Source organism: Eurosta solidaginis, chromosome 1 (genome assembly GCF_040869045.1).
Source record: "Eurosta solidaginis isolate ZX-2024a chromosome 1, ASM4086904v1, whole genome shotgun sequence".
NCBI lineage: Eukaryota > Metazoa > Arthropoda > Insecta > Diptera > Tephritidae > Eurosta > Eurosta solidaginis.
In genome coordinates, this window is record NC_090319.1 from 91,539,288 (window position 1) to 91,558,586 (window position 19,299).

General features: G+C 35.7%; 1 pseudogene; it reads left to right on the forward strand.

The window, feature by feature from the left end:
- Positions 1-19,299, forward strand: part of LOC137237255 (putative nuclease HARBI1) — a 526,467-nt pseudogene that overhangs the window by 334,911 nt on the left and 172,257 nt on the right.

Here is a 19,299-nt window from a genome sequence, read left to right on the forward strand (position 1 = left end):
TGGCTATTTTTTACAGCTATGGCTATTTTTTACAGCTATGGCGATCGCTTTAATTTATCTTTAATAAGCGAATCTGCAATTATTTGTATACTTTTATATAAAAAATGAATGTTTAAGTCTTTTTACCAGAGTAGATTGAATGTTATACATTAATTTAATTTAGTATACAGAATTAATGAACCAAAATTGGAATAAAAAGACAAAAATATGTACCTTTTATTGTAAACTGATGTAATGTGAAATTCTAATTTTCTGAGATGTTGTGATATATATTATTAACTGGCTGACGACAATATGTTCAGACTCGTATTACACTCAATGAGATGAAACTAGCTGAAATAAATGTATATGCATCTTTGTTTTATAAATTTTGTTAATTGAAAATGCTTTGATTTTTAAATGTAAGATGAATCAACCCGAAATAAATCTGTATATATAACACCATAAAAACATGATTTATTTACTATATTATACTACACCGATGTATTCAGAAATACTCCGTATGAATTTATTCTGAAAGTTGTATTTGGCTGCATAAATTTGTACAGTAAAGTGAATCAATTTTTAATGAAAAATACAGAGGAAAAATATAGCAAATTTTTCAAACTATTATAAAAATATTCTTTAGCAGAAAATTAGCCACCCACTGCAGTGCCCTAGAAATTAGCCGGAGAATTCAACCATATGACAAATCTTGAATTGCATTCTCCCAAAAACCTTAAATTTTGAGTTAATCTGTTTACAATAAGACGAGTGATATATGTTTCTATAATTGTTTTATTTTAACATCAAAAACACAAATTTTATAAAACTGTTAACGGCTAATGCCTAGAAGTATGAACTTATGAATAACACAGGCAATCAATCTTAGGCCAAGTCTAAAGACCCATGTCTAGGCGTCACATAGTGTAATTAAAAAAAAAAAATTTCAGTCATTCCATTTCTTTTATACATTTCATGAAATTAAAGTTTTAAAATTAACTTATATTGCTTGTTTAATATTTTGACAAATATTAATTATTTTTTTATAAATACTTAAATATAAAATCAAAATATAACGAATTTTATATTTTATGATTGGCGTTTAAAAAGATAAGCATTTTAGCCTTTTCATCATCTAAGCGCATTCTTCTCTCGCTTAAAATAAGGCCGGCTTGAGAAAAAAGTATTTCACAGGGAACCGATGTTCCTAAACACCCCAACTTTTCGCGAGCTATAGGAGATAGATTGGGATACTTGTAATTGTTTTTCTGCCACCATAAAAACGGATCAGCTTTTCGTGCAATTACAGTTTCTTCTATATACCTCTGCACTTCGATAATTGCTCTTGAATGAGTTGTGCCTTGCGGTCTCTTTGGTCTTTGCGTTGATTATTTTTGAGTTCGATCTTTCGCTTGTTTGTAAAAATTACCCAAACCACGTGGCTGCTTTTCTAGCCGACTTCACAATGTCGTCGTTCTAGTTGTTGCACAAGTTTGCTTTGTTCCGTTCGCTGTTTCGGAAAGTAAAGCACACAGATGAGCAATGATGAACGATATCTCACTATCGATGATTGCATCGCTGCTATTAGTATTAGAATTCCATGCTGAAGGAAAATCGCCAATCGCTATAATCGCTATTGGCGATATTCTGCCAGAGGTGATTGTCATTCAAAAGAATCGAATGAAGGAAAATAGCCAATCACTGATATATTTGGATTGCAATAGCTATAGCTATTAGCGATTTGTCAATAGCGGCGATGCAATCACCAATAGCGAAATATCGAGCCATCACTAATAGCCATAAAGGCTGATCAGGGTTGACTCTAGAATGCGTTTGTACGATATGGGTATCAAATGAAAGGTGTTAATGAGTATTTTAAAAGGGAGTAATCCTTAGTTCCATAGGTGGACGCCGTTTCGAGATATCGCCATAAAGGTGGACCAGGAGTGACCCTAGAATTTGTTTGTACAATATGGGCATCAAACGAATGGTGTTAATGAGTATTTTAAAAGGGAGTGGGCCTTAGTTCTATAGGTGGATGCCGTTTCGAAATATCGCCATAAAAGTGGACCAGGGGTGACTCTAGAATGTGTTTGTACGATATGGGTATCAAATGAAAGGTGTTAATGAGTATTTTAAAATGGCGTGGGGCTTAGTTCTATAGGTGGACGCCTTTTCGAGATATCGCCATAAAGGTGGACCAGGGGTGACTTTAGAATATGTTTGTACGATATGGGTATCAAATGAAAGGTGTTAATGAGTATTTTAAAATGGCGTGGGGCTTAGTTCTATAGGTGGACGCCTTTTCGAGATATCGCCATAAAGGTGGACCAGGGGTGACTCTAGAATGAGTTTGTACGATATGGGTATCAAAGTAAAGGTATTAATGAGAGTTTTAAAAGGGAGTGGTGGTAGTTGTATATGTGAAGGCGTTTTCCAGATATTGACCAAAATGTGGACCAGGGTGACCCAGAACATTATCTGTTGGATACCGCTAATTTATTTATATATGTAATACCTGCCAAGATTTTAAGGGTTTTTTATTTCGCCCTGCAGAACTTTTCATTTTCTTCTACTTAATATGGTAGGTATCACAACCATTTTATAAAGTTTTTTCTAAAGTTATATTTCGCGTCAATAAAACAATCCAATTACCTTACCATGTTTCATCCCTTTTTTCGTATTTGGTACAGAATTATGGCATTTTTTTCATTTTTCGTAATTTTCGATATCGAAAAAGTGGGCGTGGTCATAGTCGGATTTCGTTCATTTTTCATACCAAGATAAAATGAGTTCAGATAAATACGTGAACTAAGTTCATTAAAGATATGTCGATTTTTGCTGAAGTTATCGTGTTAACGGCCATGCGGAAGGACAGACGGACGACTGTGTATAAAAACTGGGCGTGGCATCAACCGATTCCGCCCATTTTCACAGAAAACAGTTAACGTCATAAAATCTATGCCCCTACCAAATTTCAAAAGGATTGGTTAATTTTTGTTCGACTTATGGCGTTAAAAGTATCCTAGACAAATTAAATGAAAATGGGCGGAGCCACGCCCATTTTGAAATTTTCTTTTATTTTTGTATTTTGTTGCACCATATCATTACTGGAGTTGAATGTTGACATAATTTACTTATATACTGTAAAGATATTAAATTTTTTGTTAAAATTTTACTGTAAAAAAAAATTTTTTTTAAAAGTGGGCGTGGTCCTTCTCCGATTTTGCTAATTTTTATTAAGCGTACATATAGTAATAGGAGTAACGTTCCTGCCAAATTTCATCATGATATCTTCAACGACTGCCAAATTAGAGCTTGCAAAAGTTTTAAATTACCTTCTTTTAAAAGTGGGCGGTGCCACGCACATTGTCCAAAATTTTACGAATTTTATATTCTGCGTCATATGTTCAACTCATCTACCAAGTTTCGTCGCTTTATCTGTCTTTTGTAATGAATTATCGCACTTTTTCGGTTTTTCGAAATTTTCGATATCGAAAAAGTGGGCGTGGTTATAGTCCGATATCGTTCATTTTAAATAGCGATCTGAGATGAGTGCTCAGGAATCTACATACCAAATTTCATCAAGATACCTCAAAATTTACTCAAGTTATCGTGTTAACGGACGGACGGACGGACGGGCGGACATGGCTCAATCAAATTTTTTTTCGATCCTGATTATTTTGATATATGGAAGTCTATATCTATCTCGATTCCTTTATATATGTACAACCAACAGTTATCCAATCAAACTTAATATACTCTGTGAGCTCTGCTCAACTGAGTATAACAATTGGTTTAAAAACGAGTAAACTGCAGGAAAGCATAGTTTTAAGAAAAAAATACTAAGGTGGAAAGGTTGCCCTGCCCAGCTTTCCTCGCAGTCGAATTTTGTCAGTTTTGGTGCGCCGTTCGTTGCCAAATGCCAATGCGATCGCAATAGGGCTAATCATATTTAACACGGTGTCTACAGACCACAACCACGGTTTACCACTTGGTCCGCTGGTCCCTTTTTTCAATTTTGGTCCTTTTTAGGCTGTAGCCATGGTTTTGGTAATTTAGTGTGTTCTTCACTGAGGTAAATATCTACAACACTGCCCACAAAATTTTCCATACCTTCATATAATATAATTTTGAATTTACCTCAATGGAGATTTCTTACGAAAAAAATTGCTGTTATTAAAATGAAGACGAAAAATATCACTCGTCTCTTAGCTAGCAGATAGTTTAGAAAATTGTTGGATCTTGAAGCAAACCAAATTTCGTTAAGGCAAAAATGTAAGTTTGAAATGTAAATTTTTCTGTAAAACAAATTATATGGAAAAAAGTGTACATTTCAAAACTCGCACTTACAAGCCAACCTAAAAGCTGGAGACATTGGTGCTTAATCGGTAACCGTATCGGTAACCTTTTAACAGCTGATTCGACCAACCTTATAAGAATCAATGCAATCGATTATTGGTGCCGCTAAGGTCGTAACCGTATCGTAGCCAACCAATTGGGTTTTGGTTTACCGTCGTAACGATAAACAGCTGATTACGTTAGGGATACGGATACAGCGATACGACATACGGCACCAATGACTCCGGCTTTATAAAACTGCACTGCGTTTTTTTAGCGCACGCAAACACCGGTGTTTTTTGCCCTAACCGAAATAAGCATGCGTTGCCACAATATAAAGCATGTGTGCAAACGTCAAATCTAAATGTCAAGCAGAACGAAAATTGGAAATCGAGTTAGGTTTTTACGCAGCAAATTCAATTTGGGTTGCTCTCATACAAGTTGTATGCGCATGCGACATTTTTGACAGAAAACGACTTGCGTGCGTTTATATTAGGTTGGCTTGTTAATCTGGCTACAACGGCTTTCGTGATTGATTGTCGTGCCGCTCTGTCGCGCCGAAAATACCGACGCTCATAAGAACATGTGTAAAAATAATAGGGGGACTCATGATAGCATATAAACTTATAAGGTGTAAAATTATATCCATTTACACACGCTGTTATATGAACGCACCTAGTAATACTCTTGATAAACTTGATTGTTTATCAGCTGTATTATTTCCGAACAACATTTTTTGATTGTTATGCAAATTAAAAAATGCCAAGATTAAGTGAAAAATCAAAACTAAAACGCCTTTACTTGCTGATGTTGGAGATTTTTGATGAAAATGCCTGCTGTAATGTCTGCAAGGTTGCATTCCTTTGAGTTTACCGCGTTTACACAATGAAATGTGCGCGTAAATTTATACAAATTGTGTAAATGATTTTTCATACAAAATTTGACAGCTCGTGCGTAAACTAGATAAATTTATACGTTTACACACTTTATAAGGCATTTATACGGTTACATGAGTCCCCCTAATATAAGAGACAGTGCACGGACTTTACCACTATATTGGTAGATCTATCAATTTTTTAGCCCATTTTGATTTTCTACCACCAAAGCTCAAAAATCTACCAACATTTGCCTTTGTAAGGTAATTAAGAAACGATTCAATTTCGAAGACGAAAAATTACACCCTTTGAAATATTTTGATGCAAAAAATATTTAATCTAGTCAAATGACAACGATTGTTCCCTTACTTAAAGCTTTTCCATTTCGCAAGACTTCCATGGAAATTCTTAATAACGAATGGCGATCATTAATGTTATATGATAAGGAAAAAATAGAAGATATTTTCCGACGATCTTCTTAAAGGATGGTTAAAAATGGGAACTGAAGAGTCTTCTTGAAAATTTGAGTGAATAAATGTGCTCCTTAGCAATATTACCTCACAGTATTGCAGCCGCAGAAAGGTCGTTCTCTATAATGAACGACATAAAAACTGCCAAGCGTAATGGATTAAAAATTTCAAGCATTTCCAATCAAACATTAATAAAAAAAATTTATCGGACGGACTTTATTTCAGCCTCCAATTGAATTAATAAGATTTTATAAACAATTTTAATTTGTAGAAGGTGATTTTGTTCCTTGTATTTAATAACACCCATATGGCACTAGATGTTTCTTTTGTTTTTTTCTGCCAATTTTTTTGTTTGTTGAAAATTCGGTTTTTATTTTGAAAAATTTGTGCACAAATTCAAACAAGAAATAAATTTGTTTATCAAGGAAATGTAGTAAATTAGCTCGCAAATATTTTCCTGCGCTATTTTCATCAGTTTTTTATGAAAAAAGTTTAAGTAAACGATAACATGCCAAAGTCGGTTATTTTGTGGCAGAAAAATACTGGTACATTGGAAAATTGTTGTTGTAGTTAGACGTATCGGTAAAGTTTTCTCAGTATTGCAAGCTCAGAATACAGGAAAAAAGCAAGTATCATATAGGCATAAGCTATGTATATACAAATTTACATGATTTTTTTGTTTTGTTTCGTGTCTTTTTTTAAGTGTTATTTTCGTGAAATGTGCTTTATTTGTTTATGTTTTTTACTTCTACCACTATTTTATTTTTTCGTCTACCAACATTCTCTTTTTAAAGGTCCGTGCACTGATGGCGGCTACACCACCAAGATTGTGGGATATTTTTTTTTCACTGCCCACAAAATTTTCACACCTTCAATTTAACCCTTATATAATTTTCAATTTACCTCAATGGATTTCTTAAAAAAAAAATTGCTGTCATTAGAATAATGGTTTCACCAGCAAATCTTGTTTTGGTGGCTAATCAGTGATGATAATCATGGTACATTTGTACTTTTTTTGGTACATTTCGCTTCCCGGAAGTACGTTGGTACTACATTGACATATGTGGTACATTCTTGTAAAATACAGCACTACACTTCAAGTAATTTGTACACATATTTAAGAGCTGTGCTAAACAATTTTGTATAAATTTGAATGATAGAACTTTGTTGTGGGCTGCAAAGCTTTCACCAGAAAGTATTTTAAGTGCTGAAACAAATAGTATTGTGCCTTTAGTTATGGAATTGTTTCCGAAATCTGCATTTGATAAAATAGGGAAAATTAATTCTGAATTTAGAGCTTTAGCAGAGCATGAGAGCCTTAAAAAATTCAAGAATTTAAATATATGCAGCTTTTGGGAAGAATTAAGATCAGTTAAAAATAAATTAAATGCGCAAATGTTTTCCAATATGTATAGAATAGTTGAAGGCATATTGTCGATTTCACATTCTTCCACAAACGTAGAAAGGATATTTTCTATATAAAATTTAATTAAAACTAAGTTTAGAAATAGAATTCAAATAAACACAGTTTCGAATTTAATACAAACTAAAGACTTGATGAAATCAACTAACAATATTTGTCACAATATAGAAAAAAAAGCTTTTTGTTAACTGGGGTATTTAAAGAACTCAAAGAAGAAGAACTGTTAATGTAGTGATTGAAACATGAGTTATTAGTATAGATGTAGGCGACAATTTATCAACTTTTATACCTGAATCTAAATCCTTTGTACCTAAAATGTTTTTATGAAATGTTTTTGCATTGAATGCAGCTGTTATTTTTTTAAACTAAATATTAATTTTATGTTCTTTACTGGTACTCAATAAGGAAATATTTTTATATTTGTGCATAATTGTACGCTTCAATCGATAAACTTCTTTTATTATTTTCACTGGAAAAGTATTTCTTCATAAATCATATTTCCCTGTTATATTACCTTAAATTTGTGTTAGAAAGTTTCCTGACGAAAAACAGTTTTTGGATAAAGAAGCAGAATATAGCTATAGTTTGGTTCAAACTTACATCCGAAGACTTTTGGTACATTTTTGGATGATGTGGCACATTTTTTTTCCTCGTTTGGTACAAAATGACAAAATCCATTTATCATCCCTGGGCTAGATATTTCGATCGGTTATCAAACACTTTTCGTGATAAATTTGTGTCACTATTCGAGCTTAAAAACTTTAACAAATGCACGTGCATTAGAGATAACGCTGCCGCCACTGCCGATTTTCGTCGTTTTTTCGCACGCCGCCGTAGAGTGTCAAAAATATCGGCGCGGCGGCGTTCGGCGCGTGATACTATATTTTCTACTCATTGAACAGCTGAATTCAGTAAGCCGTCACTATTAGATACTGTTTGGGGTGAAAATAAGTGTTGAGACAATTTGCTATTCTGTAAGCTGTCTCCAGTCTAACAAAAGCGGTCACAAATTTGTGAGCTGGGCTGGGGGAGACCACAAACATGAAAATTTCAGAAAAGTATGAAAATTATTTCGTTATTGCTTCATTTCCCAAGCTTAAAATTAGCAACGAAATAACTAAAAAAAAAAAAACAAATGGAACTCAATGTGACTCCGTTCAGATTCGAACCTAGACACTTTGGCATTTTCTATACGGAAGTTGAAGCGATCAAAGGGTTGTGCAACCTCTTTCGACAATTTCCCACTTTTTGCGCTATACAAAAAAAAAAAAAAAAAAAAAAAACGCCTTGCCGTTATATTTGCTTTGAAGCAGCCGTAGCGTTTATATAAATCCACCCTTATGCTTTTAGTGGAACGTAGAAAAATCGTTCAGAAAATCGGCTTGTGTAAAACAGCCTAGAAGTAGAATTTTTCTTTAGGAAAACAAGTTAAGCGTGTGGCGCTCCTAAGTTTCTTCTGGTTTTTATGTCTATAATTTAAATCAATTTTGTTTCCGTATATTTTCGCATTTTTGGAAGCCACAAATCCTCTATTATTTGTGTTTCCGCGGAAATATATACAACTTTTTCAAAATGCCACTACCTTTTTTAAACTAACAAGTGCAGGTCAGCTTAAAGTAGCCTTAATGCGGCAGTTACCCACCGACGTGTGCCGTACGTACGGACGTTTGTCGTACGGAGCACGTTTAACCGAACTCTCAAGCCCGTAGGAATCAATGTGTGCGTCTGTGTACATGTACATAACATATATGTGTGTGTATTGTTTACAGATAAGCACTGTTGCCATTGACCATTTTACATGCATGCTTATGGAAACATCAACTTTTTCCATTTTAATTTTTGATGTTGTAAAAGGCTGGAATTAATATTAAATAAATATAAATAGATTACACATTTATAATCTGCACTTTTACATAATTATTTCGAATTATTTTCACAATTTTTCAAACTTTAATTAGGTGTTTTTGCAAAAACTGCAAACGGTCAAAAATTAGCGCACAAAAGTCTGCTAGGCAACTCTGTCTAGTGAGAGAGCGATCAGCTGACACGTTCTTACGGAAAAAATCAAAATTGTTTTGATTTCTACGTTCCGGGCTACGTACGTACGGGCGTTGCACGTCGGTGAGTTTTCGTTTACATTGCACACTCATAAGATAGGTCGTGTCAGCTGACGCGTTTTTGGTACGTACGTTCGTGAATAACTGCCGCATAATGCGGCAGTTACCCACCGACGTGTGCTGTACGTACGGACGTTTGTCGTACGAAACACGTTTGACCGAACTCTCAAGCCCGTAGGAATCAATGTGTGCGTCTGTGTACATGTACATAACATATTTGTGTGTGTATTGTTTACAGATAAGCACTGTTGCCATTGACCATTTTGCATGTATGCTTATGGAAACATCAACTTTTTCCAATTTAATTTTTGATATTTTAAAAGGCCGGAATACATATTAAATAAGTATAAATAGATAAAATATTTATAATCTGCACTTTTACATAATTATTTCGAATTATTTTCACAATTTTTCAAACTTTAATTAGGTGTTTTTGCATAAAAGTGCAAACGGTCAAAAATTAGCGCACAAAAGTTTACTAGGCAACTCTGTCTAGTGAGAGAGCGATCAGCTGACACGTTCTTACGGAAAAAATCAAAATTGTTTTGATTTCTACGTTCCGGGCTACGTACGTACGGGCGTTGCACGTCGGTGAGTTTTCGTTTACATTGCATACTCATAAGATAGGTCGTGTCAGCTGACACGTTTTTGGTACGTACGTTCGTGAGTAACTGCCGCATAAGCCGGAGTCATTGGTGCCGTATGTCGTATCGCTGTATCCGTATCCCTAACGTAATCAGCTGTTTATCGTTACGACGGTAAACCAAAACCCAATTGGTTGGCTACGATACGGTTAAGACTTTAGCGGTGCCAATAATCGATTACATTGATTCTCGTAAGGTTGGTCGAATCAGCTGTTATAAGGTTACCGATAAAGCACCACCCTGCAAAAACGCTCCACGTCATTTGACCGTCATTGTGCGGTCACGGCCCTTGTTAAATTTTAGTCACGTTTGCACTAGCGAGAGTAGATTTTTTACATTTTTTTCCCATTTCGTACCTATTTATGTGATTGTGCATTCCGCTCCCACTTATAGGATGTGGGCATAGTACTGTGCTGCTCACACACGTCACAATGCTCGTCAAATGGCGGTCATATTCTCCGTCATTTCACTCTACATTTTCGAGTCATTTGACAATCAATTTTACTGCGGTTTTACCATTTATATAACCGCCATATAACATGAATTTTGCCTGCAGATTTACTTTACCTGGAGCAGCCATATGAATAAAATATGAACCAAAAAAATTGAATTTTCAATATTTATTTTTTTCATTATTATTATATATGTACATGAAATTGGAACTTATATTAATACAGTTTATATAAAAAATAAGTAAGTACTTTAATAATAAATAAACTCGCTTAATTGGTTTTTGTTTTCCAATTGAAATCTTTTCTAAGCGAGCAGAAAATAATTTTAAGCTTTAGAAAAAACTCCAATTATTTGAATCAATTTACTCAACAACAGATTCGATTTACTCTTTTTTTCAGATCAAGAATATTCAAAGGTGTCGTGGAATCCGATTGCTGTCGTAATTGAATTTTAAAGTAATAAAGTAAAGTAAAATATGAATTTAAAAATGTAGGACTAGTAATTGAGTCAGACTTATTATTGTTCTAAATCTAATCATTCAAGCAATAATTCTGAAACCCTAGCAGGAGTATTGATTGGTTTCAAATCTAATTCCAACAGCAATCGTATCACGACATACATTATTATATATGTACATGAAATTGTAACTTAAATTAATACAGTTGATAAAAAAGAAAAGTCAGAATTTCATTAATAAATAAACTCGCCTTATTGGTTTTTATTTTCCAATTGAAATCTTTTCCAAGCGAACAGAAAATAATTTTAAGCTTCAGAAAAAACTCCAATTATTTAAATAATCTACAACTTAAAGCTTAGTAGAAATTCAGATTAGGTTTACTCTTTTTTCAGATCAAGAATATTCAAAGGTGTCGTGGAATCCGATTGCTGTCGTAATTGATGAACTTAAAAATGTACGAATTGTAATTGAGTCAGACTTATTATTGTTCTAAATCTAATCATTCAAGCAATAATTCTGCAACCCTTAGCAGGAGTATTGATTGGTTTCAAATCTAATTCCGATAGCAATCCTATCACATCCCTTATTATATATGTACATGAAATTGCAACTTAAATTAATACTGTTGATATAAAGAAAAGTAAGTACTTTAATAATAAATAAACTCTCTTAATTGGGTTCAATTGAAATATTTTCCTGTGCAAGCACATCGCTAACCTGTGTTGGCAAAAGATATGATTATACTGTCTTCGATAGATAGTCGGACGAGCCGCTACTCGGCGAAGTAGAGATGACCGTTGTGTCGGTGGCAGCTGTTACAACAGCAGTTTCTAACTTTACACCATCCGTACAGTGTGATGAATGCTTCACTGCCTTTTCCAATTGCTTGGCGCCAGCAATTTTTGCTGTTTGTAAAGCTTTAGCTGTAATGCAAATATATAGATGGGTTAAAGTGGTTTTCGTATGTTATTCAACAACTCACTCTATACCATCATCACAGCCTCCTCATCGATTTTGAATATGTGTACTGTTTCAGTATTCAGACCCAGTTCGTTTGGTGCAATATTTTCGATTTGATGAATATGTATACTATCCGTTAGGCAGACAATTAGGTGCAATCGATTCATTCATATACTGTGGGTATTTGAGCCGTAGACGCAATGGCAGATATTTTGATTCTTTTTGAAGTGTAACATTTGTAAACAGTTGGGTTTCTCTGCTGTCATCATCGCCACTAGAGAGCTATTGAAGAAACGCTCGACCAAGATAATATGTGAGATTTACACGCATAGATTTCTTCCACCTTTTCACAGTTATTGATGGAGAAAATGCGAAAGCCATATTTACCATCCAATACCGAAATAGAACTGTAGAGGAAGAAACATTTTATAAAATTTAATAAAATCAAAAAATGATAGTTGTGCTAAAATGGGGTAACGTATTGTATGTTAAAGTATAGCGAAGTCTCAGCGGCTTAGTCCTGGTGAAAATTGAGTTTGAATAGGTTTTATTCTTCATTCTTAGAAACATGTACGAAGGTACCTGGTAAGATATTAAAAATCCTCAATGCTTTTTTTGCTATAACTTAAAAAAACTCATATTCAAACTTCTGCTTAACTTCTACATATCAATAGCTACCTTTACCACCAGGAGTCACTATTGCTTCTACGCCTATGCTATTGTTTCCTACATCGATTAGTAGGCAGTCCCATAGACAAGACAAGTAGGCCCAAAGCTGTAAGACAGATGGGCCCCAATAGCGAGGTAGCAACTACCTCGAAGGCTGCGAGTCAGAGGGAAGTTCCAACTATGGAAGTAGGAGATAAGCCAAAGGGAGATAACGCTAAGACTCCGACTTTCTCGGAGGTGCTAAAGGGAGCTAAGACTCCGGCTTTCTCGGAGGTGCCAAAGGGAAATAACACTAAGACGCCGGCTTTTCTCGAGAAGATAAGTGATGTGGCAAAGCTGTCACTGACTGGTTGATCGTAGCAGTCCTTTCGAACAGATGACTAGTGAAAGGTGGAAATCTGTAGAAAAGGAGCATATTAGCTTAATGCTTAAGATGATGCGGGAATAACCAAGTAAGCTCCTTCCAACCTTTGATTCGGGGGATGGTATAATGGCATGAAGATGATAGCGTGCGCCAACATCGCGAGATTGCGGTGGTTGGAGGAAGTGGTTCCAAACCTCCAAAGGCAGGGCACGAACGCGCGTTTTGAGATGGTGGACAAAGCGCAAATCCCCAAGGTACCAAAAGTTAAGGTATGGATACCATGCGTAATGAAGTCGGAGGATACACTGCGAATCCGAACATACCGACACAGGATTGGAAGGTACTTACTGTATCTCGGCCTACGGAGGAAGGTCAGTTATACATCTTCCAAATAAACAAGCAGGCGGAGGATATATTGTATGCGCAGCTTGGAAAAATGTCCTTAGGTACAGGCAAAATTTATATGCGACTCAGGAAAAGAAGTTGCGGGTATTAAAGTCCTAACACGCTGGACGTGGGCGAAGTCGAAAAGGACCTCAAAAGTCTAAAGGGAAAAAAGACAGGTGGAGGTAGCCCACGTCACTCCGAATGTGTTAGAAGGGGACCAACAGCCAGATGGTGCTGTGAGTCGCACAGAGGAACACCCGGCACAACAGGTACAAGAGGCTTCGAACACTCTAAACCAAAAGGGCTAGGGGAGGACGACGACGTCACGATGAAGGTGCTGGAGGGGGAAAAGCAGCCCATTGGTGCTGCGAGTCCTACAGATAAACCTCCAACACAGTAAAGTGGCGTCGAGCGAACTCCTCCTCCTAACGCGCTGATCCAGGAGCCGTGGCTTCCATCGGGAGGAAAGGTTTATGGACTTAGCGCACGCGGATTTGGCGTTTACTATGCGCAAACGTAAGGACGGGTGCGAGCTGTAGTAATGGTAAGGAAACAGCTGCATTCATATATGCTGCTTAATTACACTACTGAGGACCTCGCAGTGGTGGTGAAATCGCCGGGCTCAGATGGTACATGTCCGGCCATGCTACAAGTTTCAAGTAGGGCGGTCGTGGGATGGCTTAAAATAATATTCGATGGGTGCATAAACTGAATCATGTACCGCACTCTTGGAGAACTGCTCGTGTAGCTTTCCTACCAAAGGCGGGGAAGATCGGTCACGTGTATCCCAAAGATTATAGATCCAATAGCTTACCATCATTTGTGCTCAAAACCTTTGAGAGGCTGATAGATGTGTACATAAAGTCCAACGTGGATGAAAAGCTGCTCTCCACAACACAACAGGCGTACACCAAAGGCAAGTCAGTAGACACCGCATTGCATAGGGTGGTAATAAGCATAGAAAAAGCCCTGGAATATAAGGAATATGCTCTAGAAGTCTTCTTAAGCATTGCCGGGGCTTTCTAAATGGGCGATTATTGATGGTCTTAATTACGTTAAAGTACATCCAGCCTTACCCAGATGGATCGACTGCATGTTAAACTGTAGTAAGAAATTAGTGGACAGGGGCACTCCGCAGGGGTGTTTCTACGAGGGACCAGAAAAACTTACGGTTTACGCAGATGACGTTGCATATGGTCTTGTTTACAAAGAGGTACAAGGTCCCTAATTGGACCAGACCTAAGTTAGGAAGGGCGACCCTACGGGAGAAACCTTGCACAAAATATCTAGGAATGATCCTAGACAGTAAGCTGTCATGGAAGCTCAACGTGGAGGAGAGGCAAGGGCTGACTTTGGCTATGACGCGATAGTGACCCATTTTGATATTGATTCTCGAATCCTGCGCATATCAAAAAGATTGAATGCATGTCCCTTCCGCGTGTCGCGACATGGTCGATCTGGCTGCATTGTTTTATATGTCTGATGTTTGGGGGCGCATTGAAGAACAATGTACACATTTCAATAAACATCGCATGATGCTGCTTCCATCGTATCTTTTAATAATTCTTTAATTCAGTTCAAATGTGTTTTTATGTAGCAGTTGCATATGCAGCTCAAAACTCGCTCTGCATGAAAAAGTGTTAAAGCTCATACAGGTCATCACTATACCTCTTTCGATGTTGTTGTTGTTGAATTTCCATTCTTTCATGTTGACTAAAGACATAAATAAGCAACCCTGTGGGGTTTGCGAACTAAAGCAAAAATACAATGATTAGAAAGATAAACTATATAAATTATTTTCTTTTTTGAAACTGTCTGTACTGTTCTCTTATACGATGTCTATTGCGCTTCGTGTTGTTTGAATTATTATTCCGTTGAATGTGGTATACGAGGAAAGTTGTAAGAACGAAAAGACAAATATTGAATTAAATAACAATTTTGCTCAAATTTAATAAAACGTATTTTATTAAATAAATTAGTACAAAATACTAACAGGTTATGGGCCCAGTCCATGCTGATATATGAACTGCGTAAAGAACTATGGAAAAAGTGAAAAGAAATATCAAGCCATTTGATGGTGAAAAATACTCAATATGGAAGTTCCGTGTGAGGGCGCTTTTAGTCGAAATTGATGCGCTTCAAGTGATTGATAGTGAGCCACTGAAACAAATAACTGAAAAATGGAACCAGCTTGAAAGAAAAGCCAAACATGTTATTATTGAATATCTGAGTGATTCATTTCTTGGATTCGCAACAAGCGACAGCAACGTTAAGCAAATTTTAAAAAATTTAGATGCCATTTATGAGCGAAAGAGTTTGGCATCGCAATTAACTGCACGAAAGAAGTTGCTTTCACTAAAACTAAAAGAAGAAATTGCGCTTTTGCAACACTTTAATATATTTGATGATCTGATTACGGAATTGCTCGCTTCTGGAGCAAAAATTGAAGAAATAGATAAGGTGTCTCATCTATTATTGACTTTGCCATCGTCTTATGACGGCATTATAACCGCCATAGAAACATTAGCCGAAGACAAACTAACATTGGCTTTCGTAAAAAATAGTTTGCTTGATCATGAAATAAAACTGAAAAACGACAGTAAAGATACGAGTACAAAAGTGTTGCATGCTGTGCAGAATAATCATCAGAAGGAATACAATTTTAATAAAGCGTACAATTTCAAAAATAAATATAAATCAAAAACTATAAAAACAACTCAAAGGCAAACAAGAAGCGCCATCACTGTGGAAAAAAGGGACACATTATAAAACAATGTTTTATATACAAGAAAGTTTTAAGCAAACTAGACAATGAAAAAGCCAAAAGTGCTCAAGTTGCAACCGTACAATCAGATGGGGGATTTGCTTTTATGATGAGCAGTGTGATGCCAAAAGAAAAATCTGGAAATGTCAGCTATATCAACTTGAGAACGCCAATTGAAATCGCCATTGCCAAATGTGGAGAATATATCTATGCTACGAAAAAGGGGATAGTGAGACTCCGCAGTAGTACGAAAAATGAAACTACTTTGGAAGACGTTTTATTTTGTCCCGATGTTTCGCAAAATTTACTGTCTGTGAAGAAAATGCAAGATATAGGACTGACAATTGAGTTTCATGCTGGTGGTATCAAAGTTAGCAAGAATGGTTAAGTACTTATTACTGGTGAGGGTATGTATAATGTACCAGTTGTTGATTTTACATTGAGTGTAGGAGCATATGTATGTAATGTAAATAAAAGAACTGAATATCGTTTATGGCATGAGCGGTTGGGTCATATAAGTAAAGGAAAATTTGTTGAAATAATAGGCAAACAGATGTTTGATGATATTAACCTTTTGAAAAACGTGGAACCGAATAATTATTTATGTGAAGGTTGTATTAATGGAAAACAAACTAGATTGCGTTTCGAAAAATTTAAGAATAAAGATTATATAGACCGGCCGCTGTTTGTAGTTCACTCTGACGTTTGTGGCCCTATAACACCTACTTCAATAGACGGGAAAAGTTACTATATTGTTTTCATTGATCAATACATGCACTATTGCGTAACGTATATAATTTCTTACAAGTCTGATGTTTTCGCGGTTTTCAAAGATTTTGTCGCATAAAGTGAAGCGCATTTCAATTTAAAGGTTGTAAATTTATACATTGATAATGGTGGAGAATATTTATCAACTGAGATGCGAGATTATTGTGTTCAAAAAGGTATCAGCTACCACTTGACAGTACCACATACTCAACAGTTAAATGGTGTGTCCGAAAGGATGATAAGAACAATAACAGAAAAAGCTCGTGCTATGGTGAATGGAGCAGAGTTGAATAAAAACTACTGGGGTGAAGCTGTGTTAATAGCGACCTACCTTATAAATAGAACTCAAATTAAAGCACTGAAAGATAGTACGAAAACACCATATGAAATGTGGCACAAAAGAAAGCCAAATTTAAAATATTTAAAAGTTTTCGGTTCGACGGTATACGTTCACAATAAAACAAGAAAAAGAAAATTTGATGAAAAATCGTGGAAGGGTATACTTGTTGGATATGAACCGAATGGTTATAAACTGTGGGATGTAGAAACTGAAAAATTCACGATAGCAAGAGACGTTATCGTAGATGAAACAAATATGAAAAATTCTAGGACTGTATTTAAAAATGAGTCATCATCAAATGCCTCTGGGTCTCGCAATGAGACACAAATATTGAATCAATCTTCCTGAATGAAAGTAAGGAACGAAAATCTGTAAAGTGCCAAGCAGATAAGCAGTCTAGTGATGTGGTAGTAAGTGAAGATAATACCGACCCAGTTGGTACTGGTGGAACTGTATCAGAATATGAGTATACAGGTGAACACAATAGTCAGCAGCGAGGTTTGAGTGAAGAAATGTCTGATATTGAAGCTAGGCGAAGTGATAGATTGAAAGCTCGTCCACTGAGAAAATATTCAGATGATCCATATTTATATAACTGTGTATTAAATGCAGATACTTCTTTAAGCCCCACTCCCAGTTCATTTGAAGAAATAAAAAACAGAAGTGATAGGTCTCATTGGGAAAAATGCAATAAGGGATGAGCTTGATTCTCATTTATCTAACAAAACTTGGTCTTTTGTGCAAAGGCCTGAAAATAAAAATATTGTCGATTGTAAATGGGTTTTTTCTTTGAAGCACGACGAATCAGGTAACCCAGTGAGGTATAAAGCCAGGCTTGTTGCTCGTGGCTTTACACAAGATTTTCTAGTCGATTATGATGAGACTTTTGCTCCAGTGGCCAGAATATCGAGCCTTCGAATTATGTTATCATTTTCTAACCAATTCAATTTAAAAGTTCACCACATGGACCTCAAAACTGCTTTCTTAAATGGTATGTTAAAAGAAGAAATTTATATAATGGTCCCTGAAAGTGTATCATGTGAGAAGGGTAAAGTTTGCAAATTAAATAGAGCAATTTACGGTCTTAAGCAAGCCGCTAGGTGTTGGTTCGAAGTTTTTGAACGGGCATTAAAGGAAATTGGCTTCGTAAACTCAGGTGTCGATCAATGCATTTACATTCTTGACAATAATAACATCATGAAAAATATATATGTGCTACTATACGTTGATGATTTGGTAATAGCAACAGCGAATGATGAAACGATTGGTAAATTTAAAAATTATTTAATGACTAAATTTAAAATGACGGATTTATTTGAAATTCGACATTTTATTGGCATAAAGATTGAAAGAAAACATAATCAGATATAATTAAGTCAATCTGCGTATATTAGAAATGTTTTAAAGAAATTTAAAATGGAAGATTGTAAATCAGTTAGTACTCCACTTCCGAGTAAGCTTAATTATGAAGCACTGAATTCTGATGAAAAGTATGACGCGCCCTGCCGTAATCTAATTGGTTGTTTGATGTATAATATGACTTGCACACGGCCAGATTTGAGTACAGCTGTAAACATTTTAAGCCGTTATAGCACTAAACAGAATATAGAATTGTGGCAGTGTCTTAAGAGAGTTCTAAGATACCTTAAACGTACTACTGATTTAAAACTTATTTATGTAAAGAACGCAAATTATAAATACATGTTTACTGGTTACGTTGACTCTGATTGGGGTGGAAGCGGGAACGATCGGAGAAGTACGACTGGTTATTTGTTTAAAATGTTTGAATCCTCTTTAATCTGCTGGAACACGAGAAACCAAACTTCTGTGGCAGCTTCATCTACTGAAGCTGAGTACATGGCACTTTTTGAAGCAGTTAGAGAGGCTTTATGGTTAAGATCTTTACTGAAAAGTATTAAAATCAAATTTAACGAACCATTTAAGATTTCCGAAGACAATCAAGGTTGTATAAATATAGCAAATAATCCCTCATGCCACAAAAGATCCAAACATATTGATATTAAATAGCATTTTTCAAGGGAACAGATAGAAAATAAAACAATAAAAATTGAGTATATCCCCACAGATAGGCAGCTTGCCGATATATTAACAAAACCATTAGCTGCAGCACGTTTTCTTGATTTGAGAAGCCAGATGGGACTTGATGACAACAGTAACAATATAAGTTAAATTAGTGATAAGTATTGGTCTGATTGGGTTTTCTGGGTTTTCCCAATCCCCGCAACAAATGTTGGACCATGATATTGTAACCTCCCAGTATTTAC